Source organism: Ailuropoda melanoleuca, chromosome 2 (assembly GCF_002007445.2).
Source record: "Ailuropoda melanoleuca isolate Jingjing chromosome 2, ASM200744v2, whole genome shotgun sequence".
Classification (NCBI taxonomy): Eukaryota; Metazoa; Chordata; class Mammalia; order Carnivora; family Ursidae; genus Ailuropoda; species Ailuropoda melanoleuca.
Genome location: NC_048219.1, coordinates 136916694 through 136941387, shown reverse-complemented (window position 1 = coordinate 136941387; position 24694 = coordinate 136916694). Strand labels below are relative to the sequence as shown.

Sequence of the window (24694 nt, the reverse complement as noted above, 5' to 3'; positions counted from 1 at the left end):
TATACAGGATGAGGCTGAACAAAGGGAAGATGTACAATTAGCAGAGCACAACTTATTACAAGCAGCTCTGTTTAGAGGCTCTTCCGAACCTAGATATGTAATAAATGAAGAATGATCTAGTATTTATCTTTTAGAGGACAACTCTGGAGATCACAGAAATGCAAGGCTGGGCTACTTTGGAGGGTAGTAGTACACACTCCAGCCTAAGTAGGAGAGAGGAAAGAGAAGGGTCTTTAGAGGGGGAAGATCTCCATCCCTTCCTTGGTCTGCCACGCACTGGCTGGGTGATCATAACCTTTCTGGGCTGCTGCCTCCTGTATGGAGATAATACTAAATATGAAAACACTTAGCACTGAGCCTGGACTATATTAAGGACCTCATTTTTATTTTAGATCCATTTCCCTTCCTTTCTCCTGCTTTTCTTTTTCTTAAGTAGGATTTCATTCACCTCAATAAAAAATCCTTAAGACTTTAAGAACTGTACAAGAATGACTGTAATATCAGCTGGATGTATTTCCTCTAAATCTACCAAACTTCAATAAAGGCAGTTATAATATCTGTGGCTCTATCTGAGCAATGTCAAGGATAAAGAAATACCTTACTTGTCAAATCCCAGGAGGGCTGACTCAGCTCCTCTTTTCTTCCAAAGAAGATAAACTGCATCATCTCACGCAATTTGCTTTTTGCTAGGGGCTTTTTGTTTTGTTTTCAAACAAGATCGTCAGTGCAAAAGACAATCTCTCATACATATACATTAAAGGAACTATGGTGAGTCCCATGAAGGTTTGGGCTTTTCCCTAGATTCTGTTGCTAGAATATTAGAAATTGATATGAAAAGCTGAGAGCTTAAAAATCACACAATATTCCATGTTATTCAATTGCGAAATGCTGTGGGCTTCCATCCTGAGCCTCGGCTTGGCTCTCAATGGCTTATATACTCAAGCGCATCTTCGTATTGACTGAAAGGATAGAGGCCCTCAGCTCCTGAGAAGGCATTAGGATTACATTATCATATCAATAGCCCACATGCAAAGTTCTTGATAAAAAAGGATCATAATCCAGAGGCAAGAGATAAAATATGAGAGTTTGATTTGTGTAAACAAATCAAAAACATTTAAAGTCAGCTACTTAATCTATCTCCAAGCTTTGCCAGGAATATAAATATCAGAACAGCCTCAGAGCCAGAACAGGCACAAGTTGAGAGAGTAGAAGGAACTCTAAAGATTTTTTGCTACTTTTTCCTGACTTACTATAATCCAGGCATATTGACCTTCTTTCAATTCTGTGAACCAGCCAAGCTCAAAGCCTCTTGTCTTAAAGCTTCTATAAATCACCTTTCTGCCTGTTCAGGAGTGCCTCTTGTAATAGTTAGGATTTTCTCTGTTAAGCTACATTAACAAAAAACTTCCACATCCCAGTGGCTTAAGACAATAACAATTTGTTGTCTGCTCATGCTACATGCTGTGCACCTCCAGTGTGGGTTGGCTGAGGGGTCCTTGTTCTTTGAGGTGACACCTGTCCCAGGCGAAGGGAGCAACCACATCTTGGACCACATCCCCTGGCAAAATGCCATAGGGACAGGGAGCTGGAGTAACATCAGTTCGATGCTCCAGCTTGGAAGAGACATGTATCATTGCTACACACAACTGATTGGCCAGACCAAGTATCATGGCCTCATGGAATCTCAGGGTGAATGAGGCAGTGCAATCCAATCACATGCCTGGAAAGGGGAGGTACTGGGAATAGCCCTCTCGCCCCTCATACCTGCCCTGACTACCTTTATGAAGCTGGTTCTAGTTCTTTGCTGTCTAAGCACCCCTTTTATTTTCCATAGTGCTAATCACAATATGTAATTGTATTATTTGTTTATTTCCTGCTGTCGTTCTAATCTTTTTCTTCCATTGAACTATAAGATCCTTAGGAGGAAGGACCACATCAGGAGGCTAATTCCAGGCTAGTTCCCCCAAATGGTCAATCTGCCTAATATAATACTGAATATATTTGTCTTGAGTTTGGAGAACGCTTATGGTGTTAGTGTCCTGTCTCTGAGTCAATGTCCTTTGGCTATGCTCTGATGTCCTCTGGCTATGCTCTGATGCCTCTCAATTACTCTTTACCAGAGGGTCCTCTCCCTACATAACAGCTGGGGCAAAGGCCAAGACATTGGGCATTCCCTCAAATGCTGTTATGAAGCAAACTGGAAAACTATCAATTAAAACCTCATAGAAATCTCCAAAGGTGGCAAAACCCAACATACCCAGTGCAAATTGCTGTAAACCTTGTAAATAATGAAAAGAAGAAAGGAGTTCGGTGAACGGCATTTTGTTGAATTTGCTTTAGTCAAATGAATTTGCAGGGAATTAGCTCAAAGCTACCCCCACTCACAGTACCTCATTGTCAAACTGAGCCTGGTATTTGGAAGGCAGCCTAAAATCACTGCCCATTTCATGGGCAAGGAAACTGTCGTTAGTGGCCCAGATCACAGAGGTGATGGTGGAAGAGATAACACTATGATTTGAGTCCCCTGCTGCCAGCGTGGGGCTTCTCTTCCTGAGACACACTCCAGGAAGGCTGCATTCATTTCTATAAACTTAATAGCACACTATTTAGGGCAAGAAGTTAGCGTATGAAGGAATATTCTGAGTATGTGTCTTGAGTTTTATCACTTTAAATAAAAATATTTTAACAATTACTTGTTATTTTGGACACTTTTTATAACTATTCCATCATTTTCTATATAAAAAGACTATTATTTTCAAGTGAAATAAGAAATAATTGAAGCACAATTGCCTGTGGGACAAGGTTATTTCAGCAAAGAAGTTTCAAGAATCAATTAGCTATAGCCTTGGAGAAATGGATTTTTAAATAGGCATTGTCTCAGGTCACCTAAGGCATATATTTAGTTCCCCGATGTTTCATCTTAAAAGAGGCCACCACTAAAATCAGCCAAAGGTTTTGAAGGCACTTGTAAATATGAATTTTTTAAAAAGGCCATTTTTTTTTAGCTTGCATTTTTTTCTCCTGGATCACTCAGGAACAAGGGTTATTTCATGGCTCATGGCAAGGGTATTTACGTGTTATACAGCATGTAAACAGTAATGAAAGAAACTAAACTTTTCTCTTTCCTCGTTAGTCCTTAGATGTCGATTTCTGCTTTTATAGAATCGCCGTTATTTTTCCCCAGTGACAGACTGCGTAACTGAGCAGTGCCTTCTTACCTGTTGGGCCAAGCTTGCCGTGGACTCCTCACCGCAGGTGCCGGGCGCAATGCATGGTCTCCGTTTGTCTGAGTAGTGGCTTATGCCAGGAGAAGCTGTTGCTTAGCAAACTGTAGGATCCTGTGTAGAAAGCCAGAAGAGAGAAAACTTTAGAAACAATGGAGATTAATCAGCCTCTGAATTCTGCTCCTTGAAAAACAAAAGACTTGTATTCAGGCTATAAGTACAATATACAAAATGGCATAGGAGTAAGCACTGAATACAGGTTGATCAAGTGAGAAGAATAATGAACAAATGAACAAAGGGAGGTCAGAGCTGGTCCTAGGATTGCAAACTCACGTGCCTACTATAAGACCAGGCGAGTGGCGTCGATGAGGGCAGGCCGGGTGTGAGACAACAGGGGGTGGTGGTAGGGCTGTGATGACCTGGTAAGCACACATCCCAGCTTAGAGGGGAGCCAGCACTCCCATCCGGCTGACAGTTTTCATTGATGCCACGAAGAAAAACAGATCTAATAATGCCACAACTTCAGATTTTCAAAGGAAGACAGAAAATAAGGATTTGCATATAAAAACCTCTTGTTTCGTACTGTAGAATTAAATTAAACAAAACGTTGTGCAGGTCGAGCAAGGCTAAAGCCAAAGTGTCCTGGAAGGTCAGCGCTAGCTCATGGGGCCTGGCTTGTACCTAAGATCTAATGCGACATCTTCAACTTCCAAATGATGAGAAGGGGTTCTGGGGGCTGAAGCAAAGGGCCGCCGGGGACAAGGACTCAGCTAGTTAGTGGCAGAGGTGGGGCTTCTGAGCACGAGTACCTCCCCTTTTACCCACAGCCTTTGACTTCCGTTTGTGACTACCCTGAGACTGGCCGAACCTGAGCAGATCTGTGGAAATGACAGAATGGAGGGCAACCAGAAGCAGCCTTCAGCTATCTGAGCCCTGGGTCTCAAGCTGCATTTGCATAAAACTTCATACCAAGAGGCATAATTTTCTGTTCGCACCATTCATGTTATGGAATGAATGCTGGGTAAAGCTGGGTGACTAAGATAGGGTGGGCCCTCTTGGGAAATAATACTCTGGTGGCAGGTAGGTGTTTGGGGAGGTGTTTAAGCGGTGTGGCCGGATGTGAAGAATGGCAGTGCCAGGGGTGTGGGCAGAGGCATGAGTGGTCTCCCTGAATCTACTTGCTGGCTCCAGTTTCTGCTAAAGGCTGCTCTTGATACGAGAGGCAGTGTTGTGTGATGGCTAAGTGTAGGGGATGGGTTGAAATACTGACTCAGCTGTTACCGTGCCTTAAGCTCTCTAGGGCACATGTATAAAATAGTGATAACACGACCTGAATCATAGAGTTGTACTGAGATGTAAATGAATCAATACAGAGAAAATGCCTAGAATGGTATTTGCACAAGGTAGGCACTCAGTAAATGTTTGTTAGTATTTGTAACACACACCAACATCTATTGAATGCCTAATGTATACTAACTTGCCTGCATTTATTATCTGTAAGCATCACCACAATCCTCTTCATTTTATATTATTATGTTTACTTTAATAAGAAAGCCATGACCTTGACAGATGGTCTCTGGTCTAACATCACCCTGGGAGGTAGCAGAGCCAGTGCTTGACGCTAGGTGTACCCAGCTTAACCATTTGTTAAACCCACCTCTCCAGTGCCTTGCCAGTGTTCAACTGAAGATACTATTCAGATCTTTGAAGGGAGAAAAAGTCAACTTTGGTCAAACATCAAATACTTATCAAGTCAAACACCAAAGCAAAGGAGTCCTAAAGTAAGCAATCAAGAGCACGGCAATGCTTGATAAAACACTCTGCCTCGTGTAAAAAGTGCTGGTCTAGAATGGGAGTGTGCCACATGACTGAGAGTAAGTCAGGAGAGTGTGTGGTCAAGTTTTAGTGTGCCTAAACCCTCACACTTACCCTTTAAAATGCGATGGCTCTTAATAGATGAATAGTGATAAGTCAGGGGGTGCCTGGCTGGCTCAGTCAGTAGAGCATGTGACTTTTGATCTCGGGGTCGTGAGTCTGAGACCCACGTTGGGGTAGATATTACATTAAAAAAAATCTAAAAAAATAGCGATAAATCAAATTCCATGGAGGTAGCTTTTAGGAATTAAAACACATATTGGATATTGACATTCGGAAAATAACACCTGGAAGATTTACTTCAGCATCTTAAAAAAAAATTCCTCATTTTTACAAAATGAGTATTTTCTATATGGAAAAAGAATGGAATAAAACATAAACATTTACTAAAGTATATGAAGTGTGAATAAGAAGCATCTTGTAAAACATTATTGAATGAAGAAAAGGAAGCAAGGAATAAAGGAAATGAGCAGTTACTGACTGCTAACATGAGTCAGATCTTATGCCAGGTAAATCTGTATACAATTTAGCATTTACTGAATGAAAAATAACCAAACCAGGGCCAGAATAGGTGTGGAAAATGTATGTATGGCCAACTCCAATTTTCCACGGGTAGATATTTGCATTTATACATCTCAAATCTTACTTGGACATAACTCCTTAGCTGACCACCCATTCTGTTCAGTTTTGTTGTTTTTTTTTTGACACACACACAAAATTTAAATATAATTAACTTTAGCTAAGCAATGGAAGGGAGGGAAGGTATCCTTTCAACCAGAATATTAAATTATCATCAGTGCTAGGAAAATACAAACTAGGAAACATATAGATGCAAATTTTCTTGACTTTAGGATGAACCTAACATTACCGTAAGAGATAATATCTGTTTTCAGCAATAATATAGGAAAAGGAAATATACTGTACAAGACAAGATGAAGAATATAAGCCACTTTTTTTTTCCATTTGATTTCTAAAGTATAATTTTAGTATTTAAGTTTGAGGCATAGCAACTTTACAGAATTTAAAATGCATCCACATCCAAAAGTTCATTTTGGAATACAAAACAATATTTCAAAGTCAAATAGAAATGAATTTGTTCATTATCTACTCTTTTGGATAATTGCCATTATTGCTATTTCTCCTTGGGCAGATAATTGAAAATTGACTATATAAATTGTTCTGTTTTTCTGGGGAAATAGCTTAGACTAAAAATTTGTCACCCACCTCTTAATCTAAGTTACAATTTTACCAGGCCTAAAAATAATAGCTACTTTAGTGCATTACTCTATTATATCTCATTAATATCTTCCCCTCTTTTTAGCTTCATGTGGCAAAAAAGAATTCTGGGGGTGCCTGGCTGGCTCAATTGGTAGAACATATAATTTTCGGTCTCTTGCCCTGTAGACAAGCCATGAGTTCAAACCCCACATTGGGTGTGGAGCCTTCTTCAAAAAAAAAAAAAAATTGTTAAAAAAAAAAAGATTCTGCCCATGCCATTTTTGTCTAAGGAATCACATTCGTTTTGTGTGTCTCCACACACAAACTCTATTAGAGTTAGTTATGAAGTATTTTAGTGACAGAATAGGACAAATAAGGTAGTGATAATATTTGGGGGATTTTATCTCCCCAGTTTCGCTGCAGCCCTCTTTGTGACAATGGAGGCATTTGGACTGTGAATCTCTAATGTCAAAATCTGGCCACATTTGGTCCTGGTTTGTGTGTGGTCTGTCTGCAACCAAGGACTTGAGTAAAGACTGACAGAACAAAACAGAAAGTGGGGCGCATGGGTGACTCTGTTGGTTGGGCATCTGCCCTCAGCTCAGGTGGTGATCTTGGGGTCCTGGGATCAAGCCCAATATTGGGCTCCCTGCTCGGCGGAAAGTCTGCTTCTCTCTCTCCCTCTGCCTCCTCCTCCCTGCTTATGCTCTGGCTCAGTCTCTTTCCCTCTCTCACAAATAAATGAATAAAATCTTAAACAACAACAACAACAAAAAGAACAAAACAGTGCCGTTGTGTTGCCTATTTATTAACTTACCAGGGTAAGTTCTGTGAGTCATTAGGAAACCCGGTGGAGGTAACAGTTGATCTAATTAGTTAACGAACTTAGGAGACGGAACAGGGTTTTCACTCTGTTAAGTTTCAATGATCACGGACTTACTTTTCCATTTCTCTTATCACAGGCTGGATTCCTAGGAAACAGACCTTGAGACTCCTTGAGATATCCACGAAGGACATTTATCAGGGCATGTTCTCGGGGAGTGACACCCACACCACGGTGAGAGGGGAAGGAAGAAAGGGAGGGAGAGGTTGAGCTGTGATGCAGTCACGGAGGCCTAATCCCATGCTGAGGCAGCACCGGGGCAGGGACGGTGGCAGAGGTCCATGAGTGCCAGGACCAGCTTTGACCGCTGCAACTTCTGCTGGCTAGGTCTCTCCTATTCTACACAGAGTATTATTCTAATCACAGGATTTCTAGCCCTGCTGCGGTGTCAGTGGTCTTTATTGTTGCCTTTCTGAAAGAGGCAATTGAGCTCCCCTAGAAACAGAACGAGTCATATGAGATACGACTCACCGATAAGACCACCAGAGCCTAAGTGACAGGGTGATCAAAAGAGCAAGCACTGAAGATACTCCAACAACATCTGGGATAAAATACTAGGGGAAAAAAAAAAACCAATAGAAATGATTTTGTTTAAAAGTATGTCCATTTCTTTAGATGTAAACATGGTCATTCATACCAATAAAGTAGAATGACAAAAACTGCAGCATGTCTTTGTTTAATGAAGTCACTAAGTATTTCTGGAGGCAGTTCAGGATGTATATATACCATAAGGTGGGAGAAGATTTAAGTGTATTAACCAAGCCACACCAAGAATTTCAATTAACATCATTCCAGCTTTTTTTTTTTTTAAGTTAATTCCTAGGAAAGATGATCTAAGCCAGTTTCTGTTTGCAAATACCAACATCGTTAGGAAACTCAGAGAGTAGGGTGAGAGACTTCACCATCACCTGGGGTAGAAACTTGCAGGGGGACCGTTCTGTATAGAGCTGCACATCTATTGAAGATTTTTCTTCTTCGGAGTCCTTTACTCCACAGAAAAAGACAATGGGGAGACCCAACCTTTGACAAGCAGAGACAGATAATACAGAAACTCTTCTCAGCTTTGCCCCTTACGTCCTACACTAAATCTTGGCACCACACACTTTGCAAAACACCACTTAGGCATCTGTAGGAAAAAACAATAGACTTCAAATGGAGGAGAACTTGCCATGATTTCAGTGCATGAGGCTAGAATTTTGAAACTCAGTAAGAAAAGTGTGGATGATTCTAAAATTCAGTGATTAAAAAGTGACTCAGTACTGACTATCTCCATCCCATCATCTGTCATGTTTCTGTAACAGGCATCAAAGCAGAGAGGAAATGAGGTTTCCGAAAAGTGTTCTTTCATGACATAAAATCACTGGGCACAAACCCCGTCTTATACATCACAACATAAGCACGGAGCCTTGTACCTGGTAGGAGCTCAGTCTCTCTCAATATCTTGATCTTAGATGAAGTGATAAAATATAGCTACGGCCATACTGTGGATTCTAGAATCAGCTTCTTAATTCCTTTCCTGTAATATCCACTGTTTCATTCAACAAAACTACTTTGAGTATTTTCTATTATTATGGTATTCTACTAGGAGCTGGAAATACAAAAGAACTCATATCCTTCTTGAGAGAGATAAAAGTCAGATAACAAAGTATAGTAATGGAGACACTGGAGTACAGAGGAGAGATCCTAACAGTGTGCTTGTGTGCGTGTATGCACAGGCCTTCATTGGTGTGTGATCAAATGCATTTTTCTCTTGAATGAGGTGTTCAGAATACTGAAAATTAGGAGGAATAAAATCTTAAAATCTACTTGTTCTGACTTAAAAATATGAATCAGTTAATGTTTCTGTTAGTCAAAGAGGGGATACTGTGAGGATAAAGGAATTTAGCATGGAGCCCCAAATCACATGGCCCATCTTTCCTGATTTTAAGCTGAAATACATGGGAGCCAGTCTTTTAACAGTTCAACAATATTTTTACTTTCCTTTTAAGAGTAATTCACATGCTAGGTCCTGGGTATTTAAAGAAGAATGAAGAAAATCCAAGTTGTTTTCAAAGTCATATTAAGTAAGAAATTCCAAATATCTGGTACACTATGAGCTCTTTACAAGTTTGATATAACTTCATGATAATTTTCAGGAATACAAATGTCCTAATGTATATTTACTTATAAAAGTTTAGACTGTATAAGTGAGTTGCTTCACAAATGATTTTGGTACAACATGAATTTACCTTTATAACAAGTAAACACAGAACAATGGAATAGGTCCTTGCTTATGTTTGGCTGTCAAATTTTTTATCTACAGTTTTATCTCTGCCTTTATAGATGCTAAAGAAAATGATTCTGAAAATTAAGACCATTCCAAAGTATACGTGCAAAGAAATTCTGCAAAGCTTGCATATTGACTGAGTCAACTACTGCCTTGCTGGATTTTTCAGGTCGTGTGCCACATATCTTGCAAATACTGTTCTAGTAAATCACGCCATGTAAGCTCATGGAATTTGAACATGACTGCTGATTTTGAACATGACTGATTTGAACATGACTGTCTGCAGCCAGTTAGTTCCAGTGAGAATTGAGTATGACCCATCTGTGGGCAGTTGCTTTGCTCTTTTTCTTTTTCTTTTTTTTTCTTTTTCTATTGGCATTTTATTCTAGATCAGTCTTTTTAGGAATGGATATGGCATCTGCCACTAGAGATAAAGCGTGAGAGAATAGGCCAGTGTCTGTACAAATATATCACCACCATTAAAAAAAAACACAACAAAACAGCAAAACAAAACCAACAGTCTAAAGTGCGTGCCCTATAGCCAATCAAAGCAGCAACAGCACCTGTTAATTCAAAGGGTAGAATCTTGACTTGACATGTAGGTGGAAAGCAATCCTCCTCCTGATTTAAGAGGTTCCCCGCCATACGCAGGCACATTTAGCACAGATGCCAGCACCCATACGGACCAGAGAGACGCATGCAGAGCACCTGCAGCAGCTTCCGCAGAGGGTGGGAGGTGGAGGGTGGGGACTTACAGAGAGGTCACCTTTGTTCTTCATGGATCATCCTGAATGGAGATGTCTTTATTCTTAGATCTGCGAGACTTGCTAAAGTTGTGGCATGGCTAGCAATAGGTCCGTGTGGGAGCAGGGCATCTTTTCTTCTGAAACATAAAGCTCTTCTCTTGCCCTAGCTTTGATGGGTCCTTAGATGTACAAAGAAAATGCACATCTTTTAACTTCCAAACTGGGCACATGTTCCTCAGTAGAACTTCCAAAAGGAGGGGGAGTTAAACCTGCCTCTGTGAAAGTGTTTTCCACACTAACTTGTAAAAGAAGTCAGTTCGGAGATGTCAGGGAAACAGAACTCATGTGAAAAAACACGAGTCCTTTTATTTGGAAAACAAAATTAGGTGAAGCCTGTAGACTAATGATCTCATAGAAGGACTAAATTTGAATGTCAGACACTTAAGAAATAGGTTCCTAGGAGAAAGCTTACCCTTTTCGCTACTGTCCTGCTACATGAATGAAGTTTTAGACCTGTTATTCTAGTACTTTGATTAATGCTATTTTTTTTTCAAGTTTTGATTTCCAGAATGCCCTGCTCACTAAAGGTCCTGGAAGCCACCTACACCTCATGCCCTTGACAGCGATATCACCTGGGCTGCTTACCGTTCTTTTGCCTTGAACTTCTCTGATATATAGGCAGCCCTCTCCGCCACTGAGAACAGGGTGGGTGAGTTACACCCTCCTGTTTTCTTCTTGTGTTACTGTTTTTGCCTGATTTCTTTTCAGGAAGAAGCTGTACATTTTAACTGGACAGATATAGGAAAAGAAACGATTTTTCTCCAAAGATAATCAATGACCTTGGGCAATACGTGCAGAGCTTTCTAGACTTCTATTTAAAAATTATCTGATAAACTGCCTTTGGGTCTACATGTTGCTTTCTTTGTGTGGGGCAAGAAGTGGGACCTACTAAGCTTAGCAAGTTTAGCTGGATGTTACTTAAACTGTAGGCAGTAAACACAGATGTGCTCTGTAGTGCACAGACAGCTGGAATGATCCATTTTTACAGTTGAAGGTTACATTAAGAATTACCTGGTCCTGCCTATATTCATTAAACTTAGTGCAATAGTAGCCCCAAAGATATGGTACCTTAAGCAATCCATCTGTTCCTTCCATTAAAACCTTCTTGGTCTCGCTCCTAAAAACCAATCCACTCGTTTTTCTCTTTCAATGAAAAATAAAAAAGAAATTTTGAGAAAAGTCACAAATCAGGGCAACTGTGTGTGTACTCCTTGTAATACATTTCCCCTGGAAAAGAATGGTAATAAGTACAAAAGGACCTGTGAAATATGCTTCCATTAAAGTAAAATACAACTTCTGCACGGGCTAAACGCATACCTAGAACTGCCCACTACTCCATGGGATCGTGACTCTTATGATGGAATGAAGGTATAAATAGGTCACTCAGAGTGTACTTTTTTTTAAAAAAGGTATTCCTTGGGGAGTTTTGGATAGACGTACTGCATGTTTTTTCATTTCTGAAGGCTTTGTGCAGGAAGCGAAGGAAGCAACTACGCAGAGCAAAACCACCTGTTAAAGCTCAGAGATGGGTGAGCGGCAGCAACCCCCCCCCCCCCCCCCCCCCCCGCCCCAGGCCAGCCCAGGGGAACAGGCGCCAGCACATTTTCTTCTCTTCCTCACCTGGAAGATGCAGTACCTGAAATCAGGCAGAATCAAACAATGTACGATCCGAAATCAATAGAGCTAAGTACATCGTGAGATCTCGAGGATGATAAAACACCACATATGCCCACACTATACCACCACAGCAACGGTTTTTATTTTTGTAAAGCAATTATCAACTTATGTATCCATGATTACAGTATTGGAGATCCAAGATCCGTGGAAAATCTGATGTTGCAATCAAAACATAATTGAGCTATTTTGGAATAGAAAGCCTATTTGCTTTTCAAAACACACAAATATCTAAAAATTAAATGATGACCCATTTAGAACAGTGTTGCTTCACTGCAATCTTTTAAGGATTTGCTTTAAATGAACTTCCCTGCTTGATGGAAAGTTCTATAGTCTGATGTTGTTCGTTCCCAACCAGAGGTGTGTGTCTGTGTGTCTGCGTGTGTGTGGAGGGAGTGGGTGGACGTGGTCAGCAATGATGAATTAATTTCCTCATGGGATCTGATCTGAAAATCCACCTTCACACCAATTATTATTTGCAGCCTAAATAAATTATGTCTGGTACATGTAGGTACTATTATATTTTTCAAATGTGTACATACGCCCTGGTGATGAGAAAAATGTGAATGCATTTTAAAGTGTTGTCGACTTCACTGCAGATTTTTGTTATTCCTATCTTTCAATCCATGGATTATAAAGACAGAGCAATTGCCTACGGACAATCACAAGCTTTTAAACATTAAGAAGGAGTTCTTCTTCCTGGAGTAGATGAACTGCAGTAATGTATTTCAAGAGTTGCTGATAAAATAGCTATAATAGGCTATGGACTCTGAGAAACAAACTGAGGGCTTCAGAGAGGAGGGGTGTGGAGGAATGGGATAGGCTGGTGATGGGTAGTAAGGAGGGCACGTATTGCATGGTACACTGGGTGTTATACGCAACTAATGAATCATCGAACTTTACATAAAAAACCAGCGATGTACTGTATGGTGACTAACATAGTATAATAAAAAAATTATTAAAAAAATAGTTATAATAGGGACTTGCTAGAGATATATGATATAATGGGGCTATGACAGATATAATTGAATTTTCAACTATGAATGAGTCTCCTTAGAAGAATCATCAAACCATTTGGTTATATTAAGTTTAAATGTTTAGGCCTAACCCCAGAATAAAACAAGAAACAATGAACAGCCACTACCTCTAGGGACAGAAATGGAATGGTGGGAGCAGCCCGTGCAAAGATGTTTACTCTATTCTCTCCACCTCTAAATTGCTTCCATGGTGGATGATGGATATGAATTCAACTATTTCTTTATATTTTAAAACATGATTAAAATAAAAACATCCATGCATAATTAGATCAGCAGTCTCTTTGAAGCCCAGGTTGGTGCTGGGTCCTGGGTGCCTCCCACACATCCACTCTTTTCCATTAGGCTTGCACTAGAAGGCTGAGAATTATTTCTCATTCTTTGTAACTTTGGAGGCTTCTCCCAACTTGACAGTCATGTTCATCGCACATTAAAGCCCCATGCTGGGCACTGGGCTGCACACTTGACATGAAGTCAGAGATTGTGGGGAGGACTAGCGTGCAAACTGCTATGTCAACACGTCCATGTGTTTGGAGCTATAGGACCACAGCCAATTCCCATCCAGCTGTGTCTTGTGATACAACTGCCTACAGCTGCAGAGAGAAAAATGATCCTTGATTCCTGCCACCAAATGTGTTGGGACACCCCTGGGAGCATTTATGAAATCCCACTCTGTCCTATCCCAGGAGGAGACTGCAGCTGGCTGCTCCATGGTGTCTTCTCATGATAACTCTATGAGAGCTGGTATTTGGTGTTAGGGACATACAAGGATCATGTGATACTGAATGCACGTAGACTCAAAAAGCTGTAACAAATTCCATACAACACTTGCTAATATGGCAAATTAATCTAAAATACTTTAAATTCTGTCCAAAAAAAAATGCTGTCATGCTGAATTACCCCAGGTTAAGGGTTGTCATGTTGTATTATGGCATGAGATTCAGGTAGCACATTGTAGCAAATAAAAACATTTATATCCTTTAGGGAGATTTCATAGAAAGCAGATGCACTGTTATTTTTTCTAAGAACTATAGTCCAATTTCAGTAATGCATATGTGAAGTGGATAAAACATCACAAATACAAGATTCCAGGTTTTTTTTTTATGTGTAAGTTAGACCTTTAAATTTTAAGTATAGTCAGGGGGAAGTGAATCATTTAAATCTAAGGTTCACATTTTCTCTTCTGTCACCCACGTCTACAATGATTTTCCTTATTCATTCAAAGGGAGGACAAACAAGATGGGGTGATTTTCCTAATTGATGGCCTTTTTGATTTAGAACTGATATATACCAACTGACTTTGTTTTCACTATTGCCCTTAAGGACCTAATCAGAGCCTCAGGCCCTGATCTTTGCAGTAGAGTACTGAAAGCTATATTTTATGCATCTATATCTATATCTGTCTATCTATCTGGGAAAAATTAGCTGGACTGAGATAGAGCTAACAATGAAATGTTATTATTCCCTCAGCATGATATTTTTATATTCATTCAACAAATGTCTAATGAGAATAGATATATGTCAAGCACTATTCCAGGTGCCTGGAAATACCTCAGTGCACAAAACAGATAAAAATCCCTGCTCTGGGGAAACTTATGTTCTAGAGAGAGAATCTATATGTATATAGACTTATATACAAAAAATCTATATGTATATAAATGTATATAAATACACATTTATATGTATATAAACTATATATATAATTCATCAATAGAATTCATTTATTGAAATCAAACAGAAATTTTATTAAAACTAAGAACATTAGTCTGTGGGTCTTGTACACATCTCATATTTCATAAAGTAATTAGATTGCCCTTTAACATTTGCTTTAAACTTTCCCCCTCGTTTCTTAATGAGATTACAATCTCTTTGCAGCTTGACAAGAGCAAGCACCAGACACAAGGACTATAAAACCACAAAGAAGCATTTAGACTGTTCTAGAAAGTGTGACTCCTCAAAACTAAAATCAGGTGTAATGATTTGGTTTGAAACAATTTTTCAAATTCTCTCTTTACACTTGATGGACAACCATTTTTAGCAAAAGCTGGTGAAGTAAAAAAAAACAAACTCAATATATTACATTAATTTTTCTTGGTTTCTGAAAATGGTGGTTTGAGAGTTGATTTTGATACATTTCATCAACACTGAGACAAATGCTTGGATGTAGGCTTCTTTTAATCTGATAATGACCCATTCGCAGATGAAATGACTGGAGTCAAGATGCTGTCTCAAGCACCATATTTAGGAAATGGTATCTATGGCAACATAAGTTAAAGTGCATTCACTGAAATCATAGGATTGGAAAGCACCTTGAAAAGTGTCTTCACACAGGAATGCCACTGAAAAGATGAAAATTCACTTGGCATTAAAAATATTTATCAAAGCCCTACTATGTAACAGATATTGTACTATACATAAGAAGGACTAAATCATGGGTCATATTCTCAAGAAGCCAACGGCTAACAGCAAAGTCAGAAGTACAGACAGTCTAAGTATAACTTAGTGTTATAATGATGGCATATTTAAGGTGATGTGAAAAAGTTGCCAAAACTGTTCTCCATTTCATGGCCTTTCAAAAATGTTCCTGCAGTCTTCCTCATCAACCTACCTTGCTAGAGAAAAACCTTTACTATTACAAAAGATTGCTTAATGTCTAGTGCACTCCACCTTGTTCATTTGTTTTACCTTGTTTTTAGATGTCTAATTGGTATTTCCTTAATGAAACCTTTCATGTTTGAAAATTAAAAAAATTATTATACCAAAATCTGAATATTTTAATTATTGAATTTACTTATACACTATCTCTTTCCAATGAAGATTTCGGGGGCATAAAGCAGAAGATATAATCATAAGGCAAATAAAAAAGAAATGGAAAAAGAGACCTAACTTATAACAATCAGATAAGTAAATGTTAAGAGTTATTGTCACTAAGAGCTGGAGGTCTTTTTTGGATTTGTATTTGGCTTCCTGGCAGCCAGCACAAAAATGAGGTGTGTCGAGTTGCTTACGTACTTTTGAAAAAAAATACAAAAGTAATAAACGTGCCAGTTTATCAGGGGAGATAAAGGCATTTTTGACATTAAACTCTTTTACATGGAGAGGGGAGATTAAATGAATCATAGTCACTATCCAAATGTTAAAACCTATTTCATATGGACCAGTTGAAATCAAATCCAATAAAAGGAAAGGACAAATATTAATACAATTTAGTGAAGGCGGCTCCAGAAGGAAGTAGATCATTATGATATGAACACATGACCCAGGACATAAATTCATGGTCAGATAAGTTACTCAACATTTTCCCTCAAATCACTCCTTCACCTGGCAGTAGAAATATCTGCATAATTGAATATTCAAGGGTAACTCTCTAAAAACAAAACCAAATAAAACAAAAATAAAAAAACCCCCACACCACAAAACCTTGGAAAGCTAGTTTTCCTTCCTTCCTTCCTTCCTTCCTTCCTTCCTTCCTTCCTTCCTTCCTTCCTCCCTCCCTCCCTCCCTCCCTCCTTTTTCTTTTTCTTTCTTTCTTTCTTTCTTTCTTTCTTTCTTTCTTTCTTTCTTTCTTTCTTTCTCTTCTTTTTTAAAAGATTTTATTTATTTGAGAGAAAGTGAGCACGAGTGGGGGAAGAGAGAAGCAAATTCAAGTCGGGGCTCCACAGGGGCTCGACTACCGAACCCTGAAATCATGACCTAAGCAGAAGTCAGACACTTAACCAACTGAGCCACCCAGTGCCCCAGAAAGCTGGTTTTCTATCATACTGACTGATGGCGAATGGTTGGTCTCCAACCTTTGGAATTTAAATCAACCAGGAGTAGGATTGTCAGTTTGCTGTTACAGATGTGAAAACAGAGCAGCACGGATCTCTGCTTGTTCAGAATGGGAAACACTGCATCCTAGCACAGGAATGAACGATAGGAATCAGGATTCTCCTTAGATACAGCATTGGATTGATTCTAAGTCTTGAATAAATATCCCAAATATTACCACAGAACAGAGAAGAAAGGGTTTCTGGAGGAGTTACTTCTAAAATATAAAATAACAAAATATTTTTGTTAATTCAGACAAATAAAAGGGCAATTCTTCCCAAAAACCAATGATGACTCTAACCAGGACAAAGAGAAAGCAACTCACATGCAAAGAGAGTTGTTCAGAGGCTTTTCTTTTTTTCCTAATTAAAATTTCAAAGGTGGCATTAGGTGTCATAATGGTCTTAGAATATTCTTCCTGTAGGTTTCTGTTCTAGAGCAATATATCAAATTGTTTCTACCTTTCCTTACAATTTTGGATTTCTTTTAATAATTCTTTAAATTAAACTTTATTTTGAGATAAAGACTACATGCAGCTGTAAGTTCTAATAATTTTTTAATTCTCTTAACTATATATCAGCTATGTAGGTTCTTGGGAAAATACAAATCATAGTTTGCCAATAGAATTTTAATCTAAATAATCAAAAAGCCAAAGGAAAGCTGAGTTTATTTATTTTTAATATGTTGTTTATTTATTTGAGAGAGAGATCACGAGCAGGGGGAAGGGTAGAGGGGAGAAACAGACTCCGTGCTGAGCAGGGAACCTGATGTGGGACTCGATCCCAGGCCAAGATCATGACCTGAGCCGAAGGCAGACGCTTAACTGACTCAGCCATCCAGGAACCTGAAAGTTGAGTTTAACAGTAGAAACCTGCCCAGGCTGTCCTGGTGGTCACTGAGGCTGCCTGGTAACCAGGTTACCTCCCCTCCTTAACCCACTTATTCTTGCTCAGAACCCATTGTTTGCAATCAGAAAGCAAGTGAGAACTTGAGGCTTTGAAATTTATTTTACATCAATCCATATATAATTTCAAAGGTGGAAAGGAGAGCCATTTCTTTTTTATCTTGATATTAGTAATTGGAGATCTGTATGACTGTTTACCTTCCGTCTTCCATGGAGGCAGTGAGATTAAAGGAAGGTGAGAAATAGCTTAGTCTTTGATCATTTGACTTTGTGGAATTGGGTGACCAGGATGAAAGTCAACAGTTTATCACATTAGTGCATTCCAACTTAAACTTTTTAAAAGGGGGAAATAAAAAGGACTTGTTCAAGAAATAGCATGTTAGAAAAACAGTGACAATGAAGTTGACCTTTCTGGTACAACAAAGGGGCTTTACTAAGTGTTTCATGGATAAATTTCAAGGTTGAGGAAAATAACCAATACACAGCAAAGCTTTCTGTTCTTTTTTTTTTTTTTCCTTTTTTCTTTTCTTTTTTTTTTTTTTTTAGTCTGTTGGCTCATCTAGAGAAGGGTAAAAATCCTAAACTATCAATTAAATTGGATGCCTGCTAAATGAGGGAATTTTCACCATAGAGTTTGTTTACTAAATGCTCTCGTTAATGTTACGCAGAGTACAACAAAGGAGCTGGCACTCTACGGTTTTTCACACAGTGGCCAATCGACAGAAAGAATTTTATTCTTTTACATTATGATCCTTAGTTCCAGTTCGTGTTCTAGCGAGTGTGTTTCTTTATTAAAAACATCAAATTCAACCAGACTTATTTGAGTAAGACATATATTCATTAGGCTCACCGTAAGGTTTTAGTTATTATTCAGTGATAATAAAGCTGAAGAATAATTGAGTTGGACTAGTGTTAATCACAGGAGAACACATTTTTGTTTCAAGCAGCATTAGCAATATTTCTAAGCAGTCAGAGACAGGTCTCCAGGATGTGAGGAGGACTCAGAAGGCTGGGGCTTGAAGCCGCAAAAAGTGCATACTATGCCTGCTGAGTCTCCATCCTACTAAAATACCTGCTGGTGGCGAATCTTCAAAATATCTTCTTTTTGGAAATCCCATTTGAAAAGTGGGCTGGTTTCGAAGTAAAAACTGAATCACTTGCCAGGTACAGTTTCAGGTCAGGAAGGGAGCGAAGGGACTGTATTTAAAAGAAAAGGAGTTCAGGGGATTTATATAAAGAAACAGTCTATAGAGCCTGTGAAATCCTAACATTGGGAAAAAAAGGTGACTATCCACTATTCAGATGTTTGCTAAGGATCTAGGGCTAGGGTCCCATGCAGGTCGGACATCAGGTTGGGGGCCGAATTTTCATTTCTAAAAATAAAAACGATCCACTATGCCTGTTTCATCCTCTGAGTCTGCAAAACATGGATCACTCGAGTCATCTGTATTGGGGAAATTCTTCTTACCACCTGGCTTTTACAGTTTGTCTTTCCCACACATGCCTTGCCTCCACTACTAGACCAGAAGAAAAGCAGCCACACTAATCATCTTCCCTGTAGCAGACAAGGTTCGTTCCTACCTGGTTCTCATTCTTTTCTGACTCTTCCTTAGAGAAACAGAATTTCTCTCTGGTCTGTACGCTTCCAGCGTTCCAGGAAGGGCAGATGCCGGTCCCAGCTGAGTCATACTGACCTAAGCTGCTCCGTGGTGGCCTCCTTTCCTCTGTCAGTGATTGGGCTAGGCAGGGGCATTTGCCTCAGTTCTGGTCATGAGACTTGCCAGGAGATCTGAGGGCTTCTGGGAAAGGCTTTCTTCATTGTGAGAGAGAGGCACTCAGTGTACATGCCCCCTTTTCACACAGTGACACAGTGGTGCGTCCACGTGCAATGCCTGCACCTGTGATCTAGCACTCTGTTGTGACTGTGAGCAGTAGGGACAGTGCAAAGATGTAAGGAAAGGAACCTGGATTCTGGTGGAATTGGTTACTTGACCAATCCTGGGCTCACCTGATGTACACACTTGTGCTCATTCAAGAGAGTAAATTCCCTGAAAGCACCTTAACTGATGTATTTGTAACAGCTACATTAGTGAGTAGTCATTTCCTTCTCTTCCTCATCTTCCAATTCTATCACTGTCACTCTATCTATCTATTATCTATCTATCTATCTATCTATCTATCTATCTATCTATCTATCTATCATCTAAATTCCGTCCTCCTGTCTTGGTTTTATTGCTGAATGTCTTTCTTGTGGGCTCTTAAAATAATCTCTAATTGACCTCCCTATCTGCAGCCTTGGTCTCTGGATACATTCAGCAGACTGTAATTATCCTGTTCTTTCTAGAAGGGAAACGAAATCACATTATTCTTCCATTTATATTCTTTAATAGTGTCCCACTGTTGGGAATAGTGATTGTGAGTCCAAACTATTTTCATATTTACAAGATGTTCTATATTCTGGTCCTTGACAAGTTTTCTACCCTGAAATACTCGTTTTTAGGTAGTGTTCAACTGGCTCCTACTCATCCTTCTAGACCTAGCTAAAAAGCAAGAAATCCCCTCTGACCTATTGCTGACCATTCTGGTCTATTGATCACTCGCCCTTTATGCCACCTCAGTCTCTTGTAAGTAATTTTACCAATAATTGTCTCACTGTATTCTTTGTATTTGTTTGCAAGTCTGTCTTCTTCAATAAACCACAAATTCCTTGAAGCCAGGGGCCATGTCTTATTTTTCTCAGTCTCCAATGCTCAATACAGTGATTTGTGCATATTAGGTATTTAATAAATATATTGTGATTGATTCTAGAAGGAGGTCTGTGGTGCAAAGGTGGGGAATTTTAACTCAGAAGAGCTCAAGTTTCCGTATAAGAAATGTATATAGCATCTCTGCTGTCTTTACCTTGGGCTGATAATAACTATGTCATGATGTGGGGAAGATCAATACGACAACCGGGATCCCATCAAAAAGATTAGAGTAAATTATTCTTGTTGTTTTTTTCTTTCTTTTTTTTTTTGATTTGCATTTGTTTTGAAAAATCATTCAGGAGGTAGTGATAAATGGCCTCTCAGAAGTCATAAATTGCTAAATAATGATCAAAGTACGAACTGTTCAATAGTTCAATCCATAAAGAAGCAGTTATTGCCTGTCTATTACATGCTAAATTTTTATAAATTTATTTTTCTTTCTAGGAGCAGCTCAAATGACTGTCAATCTTTGTGAATTCTTTTGAGAAATATGTAAAATAAATACAAGATCCAATGATCCAAAGGTCAAAAGATGTAATTTTTATCCTCATTTACAAGGAGAAAACATGATTTTGGTTAGGGGTGTATCATTATGTTCATAAAAATATGGCAGCCTTGATCCCTGCTCACTTTATATGGAGATATTTTATGGCTTTCTCTGTAATTTACAAAATGGATTCCTTATAGGACCCTCTGGGCACATGTGCTTTGCATTAGAGGCCTGATCAAATGATTATATTGACTGCAAAGTCAAGTGGGGAAATACGATTCTATAGCCCAAATTCCTTCATGTTCATGTTTCAGAGACTGAGTAAACGCAGGCAAGCAGAAGGCAGTATACTGAAGCCAGATTTTGGATTTACAAGACCACTCTGAATTTGAGGTCTGCCTAATTGTGACTTGGAAAAGCCACTCAGCTTTTAGAGTCTTGTTTCTTTCCATATCTAAAAATGATGATAAAAATCACCTACATCAGGAATTTCTTTCGGTAAGATAAAAAATGAGAAAAGGGCTTATATGACACAACCAGAGAGGATGAACTATTGGTTAAAGCATGGTCCCCAGAGCAAGGCTGCCTGGATATGAATCCTACCACTCACTAGCTGTGTGCCCTTTGTTGAATTCCTTACCCTCTCTGTGCTTTCATTTTCCCACGTGTAAGTGGGGATGATAATAATGCTTACCACAGTGTTGTCATGAGGGTTAAATGTGCTAATGTTTGTGAAACACTTAGAACACTGCCTGGCACCTAAGAAGTGCTAAGTAAGTGTTTGGTAGATAAACAGTAATTCGTATTCATCTCCTGACACAGTTCCGGCAAATAAAAATCTAAAGTGGAGATCTTTGCATTTATGCCACGTCTACATAAAAGGGCAAGTAGAAGAAAATAATGTAATAATATAACAGGAGAAAAGGGAGGCACCTTGTTTAAGAACTTAATTAGGTCAATACGAATGGTAATTTCAAAGCTTTGGCTGGGTGTTTTTGTAGTTAAGGGAACAACCATTAAAAGGTAAAAAAAAATCACTATTTTAAATAATTCCTGATAGAACAAGGATTGGCATGATTAGACAGGAAAAGGAGGAACAGGGGGTTGATGGAAGGAGCTAACCAGGCTTTGCACAACAACATGGACACGGACCCCATTCTGGGCAGGGGTGGAAGAGGTGGAGTCTTTCAGCCGGAGAAATGCTTTGCTCCTCAGTTTCAAAGCCTCGCCTCTGAGTTTGTGCTTGGGAAGCATGCAGTTGTATGGACAGGGGCTGTGCTGGGGATAGTGGTGTGGATGGGTGTCCCACAACTTTCTGTTAAAGACTCAGAAGAAAGGCATGGTCACAGCTTACCCCGGTGGAGAGATCTCGAGAGGAGCTTGATGCACTGTACTTATCCTGACCTAGTAGGCCAGTGGACACATAGAATACCCAAGTCTGCTCTAACTGTCCTTCTGAAGCCCCAGAGGAGTGTTAGTCTAGACTGAACAACGCAGCCTTGGGGAAATATTCATTCAGAAAAAGTCACTAAAACCTCAAGTTGGTAGAATTAGATTTCCCAAAAGGTGGTTGACATGTTCTTAGCAGGTGTGCAAAATAGTGGTGGGCAAACCTGAGTTCTGCAGAGCAAGACTGGGAACTTGAGTGTGTCTTCAGGCGGACAACAGTGAAAGGATTGATTTCTTCTGGAGCTTTTATTGTAATAGAGGATAGTTAAAAAAAAATATCTCTGCCTCTTTTATAATTCTCTTTGTTGTTGCTAAGTCAGAGAGAAGTCTGAACTACTTTTTCATTCTTGCATGGTTGCGCTCGTGTTGTGTAGAGAAGAAAGGAATAAGGCGAAGGGGAAGCGGGCCTGCCCCCTCATTCACTTCTGTTTGCATTTGTGCATATTTGGTAACATCGCTTCAAGGTACCTGAGCCTATAGCTTCCACACTGTAACCAGTACGCACAGAGCAATTACCTACCCACGGCGGAATGGGAACTGCGGGAGGAGCAGGGGGTGTAGAGAAGAAATGGAGAGCGATGGAAAACTCTGGAGGGATCTATGACATTCCTTTTCCCCAACATGTACTAGAGGAAAGTGTACTTTTAGTGCTGAGGTAATAATATTTATTATTACCCAATAATAAACATGGCCAGCTTGCTTTGACAATATCCTTTCAATAATAATGCTTATTATTAACTCAACACTGAAAAACAAATAATCCAATTAAAAATAGGCAGAAGACACGAATAGACATTTTTCCACAGAAGACCTACAGATGGCCAACAGACACATGGAAAGATGCTCAACATCACTCATCATCAGGGAAATGCAAATGAAAAGCACAATGAGATATCATCTCACACCTGTCAGAGTGGCTGAAATAAAAAACACAAGAAATAACAAGTTTTGGTGAGGATGTAGAGAAAAGGAATGCTCGTATACTGTTGGTGGGAATGCAAACTGGTATAGCCACTGTGGAAAACACTCTGGAGGTTTCTCAAAAAATTGAAGATAGAATTACTATATGGTCCTGTAATTTCACTACTGGGTATTTACCCAAATAATACGAAAACACTAATTCAAAAGGATATCTGCACCCCTATGTTTATTGCAACATTACTTAACAATAGTCAACTATGGAAGCAGCCCAAGTATCCACTGATTGATGAATGTATAAAGAATATGTGATTACACACACACGCGCACACACACACACACACACACACACACCCAATGGAATATTACTCAGCCATAAAAAAGAATGAAATCTTGGGGCGCCTGGGTGGCACAGCGGTTAAGCGTCTGCCTTCGGCTCAGGGCGTGATCCCGATGTTACGGGATCGAGCCCCACATCAGGCTCCTCTACTATGAGCCTGCTTCTTCCTCTCCCACTCCCCCTGCTTGTGTTCCCTCTCTCGCTAGCTGTCTCTNACGCGCACACACACACACACACACACACACACACACCCAATGGAATATTACTCAGCCATAAAAAAGAATGAAATCTTGTCATTTGCAATGATGTGGGTGGATCTAGAGGGTATAATGCTACGTGAAATAAGTTACAGAAAGGCAAATTTCATATGATTTCACTCATTTGTGGAGTTTAAGAAACAAAACAAACAAAGAAGAAAAGAGACAAAAAACCAGACACTTAAATATAAAGAACAAACTGGTGGTTGCCAGAGGGAGGTGAGCAGGGGGCATGGATGAGATAGGGGAGGGGATCAGGAGTTCACTTGTGATGAGCACGCTAATGAGTAATGCACAGAATTGTTGAATCACTATATCATACACCTGAAACTAATATGACACTGTATATTAACTATACTTGAATAAAAAAATAATAATGGTTATTATTGTAATCATCATCATCATTATTATTATATTAGAATCTGTCATTATTGAGCTCTTATGTGCCAGGTATAGTGCCAAAGGCTTTATTTACATTCTTTCATTTAACCCTTAAAACACTCCTATAAAGTAGATGTTATGTCCATTTTGTTGGTGAGGAAATCAAGGCCAGAGAGGTATCTCATAGTTAGTGACAGAGCTAGGATGAAAACCTAGATCAGTCTAACCCCCCAAGCCTGGCTCCTAACTTCTCCACATCCAGGTAGGTATTAGGGCATCATGCCCACCAGGGGAAATCCATTATAAAACAAAGCTACAAAGACATGGTGATATCTTCCTACCAAGGCCGCAGGGAGAAGGAGAAGTGACTCATTGACCTGTCTCCTGATGTAGCATTAGAATTGAATAAGTTATAGGA

General features: G+C 39.4%; 1 protein-coding gene across 18 annotated transcripts in view; it reads right to left on the bottom strand.

Annotated features, from left to right (window-relative positions):
• Window positions 1-24694, bottom strand: part of B3GALT1 (beta-1,3-galactosyltransferase 1) — a 341427-nt gene that overhangs the window by 36640 nt on the left and 280093 nt on the right. For 14 of the 18 annotated variants that reach the window (XM_034654686.1, XM_034654681.1, XM_034654679.1 and 11 more), the window contains one exon: window positions 3219-3338. The gene's annotated coding sequence lies outside the window, so the exon portion shown is untranslated. Of the gene's footprint in view, window positions 1-3218; window positions 3339-7671; window positions 7692-18766; window positions 18892-19275; window positions 19330-24694 lie in introns of those variants that run through there. The other 4 variants (XM_034654694.1, XM_034654691.1, XM_019809166.2 and 1 more) reach the window with 3 other exon arrangements.